Below are 7500 nucleotides of genomic sequence, written 5' to 3' on the forward strand. Positions count from 1 at the left end.
GCAAACACTTTGGGATCACTGGCAAATCTTATGGACGCTAAATACATTTGCAAATATTTAGATAGCTATTCCAAAGCAATTTGTGTATGGTTAAGGAAAGTTGGTAAGTGGCTGTGCACATCCCTTAACACATTCCCAGTGGTGACAAATATCTGCAAGTGGATCATTCATGCTCTCTGTGGTAGCAAATTTTGTAATCATTCCAGTGATGGTGCTAAATTTAGATCTATGCATATAAAAAGAAAGAAAATGACTAAATTGAAGGAAGCTAGTTACGTAGGCATAGGATTCGGAATTGGTTTAGCGAACCATTTTACAATGACCTGTAAGCCCCAATGAAACTATCATTCCAACAGTTCCAATGAATCGCAGATGATTTTAAGGTAAACAGTAGGCACACCAGCCGATCTATTGTTTTAAGCTTGGTATTGCTACTGCAACATACTGGCAACAGGGGCCTGTTCATTTTGCCAAAGGATCTGTTGTATATTAATTTTAAGTTTGCCGTCTTTGCACTACAAGATGATACCACCAGCTTTTTGATTAGGGATTTCATACATGAAGAAATTTTCATTATCTTAGTTCCCCTTGTTCTCTTAGGATTGGATAGAATCCTGACCTGCAGCTGTGTCTTTGAGTGTCAGGATAAATGCTCCTGTATTAAAGTGCGACCTACACAGTTTCCTCTGTTACACAAGCAATTAATGGGGGGTTTTACTCCTGGGAAAGGCAGACTCTTCATAACAATAAACCTGGGATGTACGCAGACTGATTTTACTCATTTTTCTTACCACTCTCAAGAAAATCCTAAAACAGCTTCCTCTGAGACCTGTGCCCTTTATTTATTTATTTCACAGTGTATTTAAACCATCACCGTTGTAACAAATGTAGCATCTGGCGTAAACGTTGGAGCATCATTTCTTCCAAACGTCATAAATATTGCTTGTAATCTTAAACACTGCAAATTGCAGTCAGCTGCCTTCAAGAAGCATTAGAGAATCGAACAGCATTAAAAGGTCTCCATTCTGCCCATTCAACTGTTGCATGCTATCCTTTGTTCCACTTCCTTGCCCTTTCAAAGAGGGATGATTTGAATGAACATCAATCAATTTTTAATGTCACAAATGTGCCCAGAGTTTGTAGCTTCTTGACCAGCACTGAGGGAATAATGGTGTTGAAGGCCGAGCTGCAGTCGATGAAGAGCAGCCGTATGTATGAGTTGCTGTTTTCCAGGTGATCCAGAGCTGAGTGGAGAGCCAGCAATATTGCATCTGTGGGAAAATGTTCACTGTGTTGAGTAGGATTCAGGCACTTGATATATCGAAAATACAAAATGGAAAAAAAGCCTTTCAGCCCATCAAACCCTCACCTTCCATAAACATACATAATCTCAGTCACCTTCTCTACCATTTAATCTCCAGAGAGAGAAAAATTTCTGAAAAATATATCCCGATCCCCGAAGGTAATGCGGGGAACTTTGAATGCTCTAAGAAACAAAAGACGGTGACTGGACGGAACAATGGTTACTGACCCTGGTAGAATCTTGTCAATGATGTTGCTTGAGTTTTTGGATTACACAGAAGTAAAGTAGACGAATGAACAATAAGTATCAACTCAATTACTACAGGAGAGGAAAAATAAATTTAAAGGGATGGATAAACATTCACAATTACCATACAACCGTTTATGGCATGGAAACAGGCCACCTCGACCCTACAAGTCCATGCCGGTTCACTCAAACAACTCCGCTAGCTCCCCCCGCCTATTCTCCACCCATAACCCTCTAACATGTTTTGTGTTGTTCCAATAATACAGAAAAACCTTTTGTCCTGGAGTAGGGTTCTGCAGGTGTGATATGGAAGGTTCAAGAGCCTGATAGTTTTTTTTTAAAAAAAAACAACTGCTGTCCTTGAACCTAGAGATGTCCAATTCATACTTCTGTACCTTCTGAAGGGAGATGTGAGATCAGAATCAGGATTTCTTGTGCGAACGAGTCATGAAATTCGATGTTTTGCGGAAGCATCATAGAGCAAACATTCATATTAGAACCATCTTACAACATTTCTATAAAAAATAATATAACAATACTAGTGCATGAAAAGTAAGGCAGGGTCTTTGGTTCATTGATTATTCAGGAATCTGATGGCAGCGGGGAAGAAGCTGTCCATGTGCCCTGAGGGCTCGTCTTTATGCTCCTGTACCCTTATTCCCCATGGTAACAGAGTGAAGTGTGGCCTGGGTGGTGGAGGTCTTGGAGGATAGAGGCTGCTTTTTTAAGACACTGCCTCATGTGACTGTCCTCAATGGAGTGAAGTCTGGTGCCTGTGATGTCACAGGCAGAGTTAACAGCCCTCTGCAGTTTATTCCTGTCCTGCGAGTTGGCACCTCTGAACCAGACAGTGATGCCCCCAGCCAGAACGTTCTCCACGGTGCACCTGTAGAAGTTTACTAGCGTCTTTGGTGACCTAACTGAACCCTCTCAGACACCTCACAAGGTATAGCCGCTGGCGAGCCTTCTTTGTGATTGCATCATCATGGAGGCTTCAGGACAGATCCTCGGAGATGTTGACACCAAGAATTTGAAGCTCTTGACCCTCTCCACTGCTGAGCCCTCGATGAGGACTGGGTCGTGTTTCCCTGACTTCCTCCTGAAGTCCACAATCATCTCATTGGTTCTGTTGATGTTGAGCGCAAGGTTGTTGTTACATCATAAAACGAGCTGATCCGTCTCCCTCCTCGTTGCCGTTTGTGATTCTGCTGGAATCTGAGGTGTCATTCTCAAACTTGTAGATGGCATTGGAATCGTGCCTGGCCACACAGTCATGGGTGTATAATGGGCAGAGCAGTGGGCTAAGCATGTATCCTTGGGGTACACCTGTGTCGATGATCAGTGAGAAGGAGACATTGTTTCCAATCCATACTGACTGTGATCTTCCGATGAGAAAGTCGTGGATCCAGTTGCAGAGGTGGTGGGGGGGTTCAGAGGCCCAGAGTTTGTAGCTTCTTGACCAGCACTGAGGGAGTAATGGTATTGAAGGCCGAGCTGTAGTCTATGAAAAGCAGCCTTATTTATGAGTTGCTGTTCTTGAGGTGATCCAGAGCTGAGTGGAAACCCTCATCTGCTGTGGAACGATTGTGAAGATAGGCGAATTGTAGTGGGTCCAGATCTTTACTTAGGTACGTGTTAATTCTGGCCATGACCAACCTCCTCAAAGCATTTCATCACAGTAGAAGTTAGTGCTACTGGGCGATAATTGTTGAGGCAACCCATGCTAATTTTCTTGGGGACCGGGATGATTGATGCCCTTTTGAAGCTGTGGGAACCTCCGACTGCAGCAATGAGAGGTTGAAGATGTCTGTGAACACTCTGGCTAGTTAGTTGCTGCAGAATTTCAGTACCCTGCTGGTACATTGTCAGGGCCTGACGCCTTGCGAGGGTTCACCCTCTTGAGTGACGTTGCTCTCAGTGACAGATATCACAGTGTCCTCAGTTGAGAGAGAGATAAGAGTGATGAGAGTGCTTTCTGAAGTTGCCTGCTTTCTTGAGGAAGGGCCTCAAGAAGGGGTCTTCAGCGGTTGAGGCAGATGGGATGGGCTTTTGGCTCTGTGTCAGAGAGGAAGCCAGGGAGACTCGTTACTCCAAAAGGAGAAGAATTAGGCCATTTGGCCCATTGAGTCTGCTTTGTCATTCGAATCATGTATTTATCCTCTCCACTCTCTTTTGTTCTGGCTTCTCCTTGTACCCCACGAATCCCTTACTAATCAAAAACATTAACCTCTGCTTTAAATATTCTCAAAAATGTGGCCTTCCCAGCCATCTGTGGCAACGAATTCCACACATGCACCACCCTCGTGTTGTTTCCCAGAGGTATGCATCCTCAATTAACACCAAGTTGATGATCCTACCCATCAGGAATGGCTGGTTTTGGTTAATATGGTCATCTTCAGAGGTTGAAGCTGCCTCATCTTGTTTCTACCTGAGCCTGGGTGTTTAGCAGTGATGGAGGGTTCTATAGGTCTGGTAGCTGTTTCACTGACACTTTCATTGCTCTTTTTAATTTTACCCCAAACTGTAGGAGATGATAATCTTTTCCTAATTTTTGCTTCTCATTCTCTGGAAATGCAGATGCTTGCTGGTGATCCACAATCTTGCCTTGATGCCTAAAAGTGGCTGGTGTCTACTGAGCACTGCATGTTCATTGTTTACTTAGTCAAGGCTGGCCCTATAACACATGATTACTCTTCAGCAGGTCTGAACAGATAGTGAGTTGGAGTGAATTTGTCAGATGGGTGCCCACCTATTCCATTGACTGAGAGCACAAACCAATAGCATAGTCAAAATTCAATGGTTGAATGATAGAAAAGCTCATTTAACAATTACATTCTAAACCTAAGAAAGTTTTAGTTTTAAAAAATTTATCTTTGCATAGCACCTTTCGTTGAGGTTCTATTTTACAATCAATCAGGCAAATTTATGCCTGCATATCAGCAACTTGCTAATTGAAATACACGTGGTTTCGCTTAAGCTCAATTTGCCCTTTTGCTTTTCTCGCCAATTTCTTTTCTCTTCTGAAGGCAGTGATTCATGCTCAGGTGCAAGTCCATGGGGGTTGGCAGCCCTTCAGCTAATCACTGAAGGTGCCGTGCCTCATTTATAAACCAAAATTGTTAGTGGTGGCAGGCTTTAGACCATCGAGTGTCCCATCAATTCAGACCAATTCCGTCCTCCAACGAGATCCACACTTTCTGGCAAGGTTTGTTGAACTGTGATTAAGAATGAGAATCTAATATTACCATCCAAAGTCAGGGCTCTCCTACCTCAGTAGAGATTGCCTTCTTCTTTCTTTGGCTTGGCTTCGCGGACGAAGAGATTGCCTAAATCAACACAATATATAACAGAGATGAAATGTGGTACCTTTATAATCTCTTCTGCTTGACACCACACTACATCGCATAGATTTTCTTTGAACCTAATTTGACTATTGTTAGAGCCAAAATAGATATTTAATTTAACTGCTCTCTCAACTTTTAGGTAACCTTTATTCCTATTACTGGTAATGGTATAATATCAGGTACAATGGAGCCATTTTCACCACTTCCGTACTTTGCATTCACAAGATCTATATTTTCAAACTAAACTCATAACAGCATTCCTTCTAAAATCCAACATTTTTTCATGACAGAAAATTCAGGAATAAAATAAATGAGACATCTGATTACAGTGGAGACATGGGTCATTAAACAATTTTATAACAGTTATCAAAGTGTGGTGGAATTTTCCAACAGCTGCTGTTGTTACATAGTGTTTTTGCAAAACCCCAGTGTCTGACTTAGTGAGTTGATTTTTAATCAGTAATCTGGAAAGTCCGAAACTTTCAGAAAGTCATTTTATTTGTAGCTGTCCATCCATGTTAATTTTTCTTTTAACATTTAGCATAAAAGAAGGATAATATGGTCACATATTTATTTCAGTTACTTACTGTTAGCAAGCGTTGTTTGCAGTATCAGTGAGATTTAATGCATACTTGAAACAAACCGAAAAGTTATGTCTTGACAGCGTTAGTGCACTGAATGTTAAAGATATGACTTGAATGTACTCTTGCAGTTCTCTATGCTGTCCGACAATTTGTTGATCTCAATGAAAGTAAGAAAATCAGATTACAAATCTTGAAGATCAAAACATATTAAAAAATAAAGAATGAGAAGCCCTCTAGTGGAATCAGTCAGAACTACAATAAAATGCTAATCAGATAAATTGCTCAGATCATTTAGTTTTTGGTTCAATTAATAAAACTCATCGATCACTTGGTTTGTGTGATATGTAATAATTATTGCACCCTTACCTTTAAGGCTCTTAAACGAAAACAGGCGTAGGTTGGGTCGCAGTCGTGTTTCCGCAAATTAGCCAGAACACAGGAGGCTGTTTGTCTATTTATGTGTCAGAACTTTGACAAAAATTGAGTTGACATCTTGGTGTTCTCTCCATGGAGGAAGGAGATGTTTTGAGAATGCTAACATGACTGGTCTGTGTGGATTCTTATTATTTGTAGATTTCACTCTTTGAAACTTGTGTTCGATGGAGACAAGCCAAAGTACTGGTGTCAGTTAACCTCACAACATCTATCAGCTGTATGGCTCCTTTGGAAACACTTTTCTCTTTACATTTTCTCTGCTGTCACTTCTCGGGCATACTTTATGTCATCTGTATATTCACAGTGCAGCCAGCTGTTTTAATAATTCTATGCTGTACAACGTGAAAAAAAAAGTATTGTAAATTCCACCACTGGCAAATTGGTTTCTATTCTTAATTTGTCTTTAGCTAGGTCCTTAACTTGCAGGACTGGGGTAAAATTTTTGATACAGTATAATTTTCCTGCTCTTTGATGTAAGCAACGCCAAAGGAAATTCCAAGTTCCAGTCATATTGTTAATACGGCAAATAGTTTTGTTTTCTCTAAACAACTGATTGTAAGGGGGTTTAGATAAACCCCTTTGATGGCAGTGTGCAGTTTTCCCACAAAGAAAACATTTCTTTTTCATTTTACAGACAGAGAGCCACTTGTGTGGTGATGATGTCATAGCCCTGACCTGTTTCACTCCAACAAAAGCTGAGGTATCAGTAGCTGCCCAAATACAATGCCTATTCAACAAGGTTACCTTACTCTAGTGATATTTTGAACAATGTTATTATTTGTTTCAGTATTCTGAGGATAGACTTTTGCAGGAAATCAAACAGACAAAACCCTTTTCCAAAGACTTTACTCAGACTGAAGCTATAATCCAATCCCATTAGTAGTCTGCACTTCTAGGAAACAAGGAAGACGTGTTTATAAGTAGGGTCAGAGGTAGGTAAATGGCACCAAACTAGTAATATACCAGTTACAGCAAAGCAACGTTTCTTCAATGGTTACATTAATATGTTGTGATGTCATCATATTCAGTGTTGAATGACTAACTTTTTTTTGAGAAGTGGGAAGTATTCAGTAACAGGGCTTTGCTTCTCTTGTCAACCACACGATTCCAGTTCTTTCGGTGCTTGTCAACTTGCAGATATTTTGAAAAGGCTGCTTATTGGTTTAAATGGACTTTCTCTCTCATCCTGTGAAAACCTTTGTCAAACACTTCTTGGCATTAGGATTGCAACGAGCACGTACATTACAAATGATTTTAAATGAAGTGATAATTAAATGTTTCCCCCCCCCCCCCCCGCAGCTTTGAAGAAACCTAATATATGGAATATATTGAAAGTGGAAAAGGAAAATCGTTACTCACATCTGATATTTCTGTGATAATTCATTATAATATGCCATCAACAAAGAGGATATATGCTTCGTAAAACATTTTGCTTACAATGTAAACTATATCGTCATAAAAATAGATTAGCTGAAACACTCAAACAATTTTTTTTCATGAGAAATCATACAAATTTACAAGGTGTTACAGAAAACTTATATCCTAATTAGTAGCACGAACATTAACAGGATTTTGATGCCTGAAGGGT

At 40.4% G+C, this 7500-nt stretch overlaps 2 protein-coding genes across 8 annotated transcripts in view; one reads left to right on the forward strand and one right to left on the reverse strand.

Moving 5' to 3' along the window:
- Positions 1 to 7500, forward strand: part of ebf3a (EBF transcription factor 3a) — a 123879-nt gene that overhangs the window by 64531 nt on the left and 51848 nt on the right. The window lies entirely within an intron of this gene.
- mgmt (O-6-methylguanine-DNA methyltransferase) overlaps positions 1 to 7500 on the reverse strand; it is a 538867-nt gene that overhangs the window by 2414 nt on the left and 528953 nt on the right. Inside the window, exons 8-9 of one of the 2 annotated variants that reach the window (XR_011345279.1) lie at positions 4819 to 4875; positions 822 to 1271 (exon numbers count right to left, since the gene is read on the reverse strand). The gene's annotated coding sequence lies outside the window, so the exon portion shown is untranslated. Of the gene's footprint in view, positions 1 to 821; positions 1272 to 4818; positions 4876 to 7500 lie in introns of those variants that run through there. The other variant, XR_011345278.1, reaches the window with a different exon arrangement.

The sequence above is a fragment of the Narcine bancroftii genome, chromosome 10 (assembly GCF_036971445.1).
Source record: "Narcine bancroftii isolate sNarBan1 chromosome 10, sNarBan1.hap1, whole genome shotgun sequence".
Classification (NCBI taxonomy): domain Eukaryota; kingdom Metazoa; phylum Chordata; class Chondrichthyes; order Torpediniformes; family Narcinidae; genus Narcine; species Narcine bancroftii.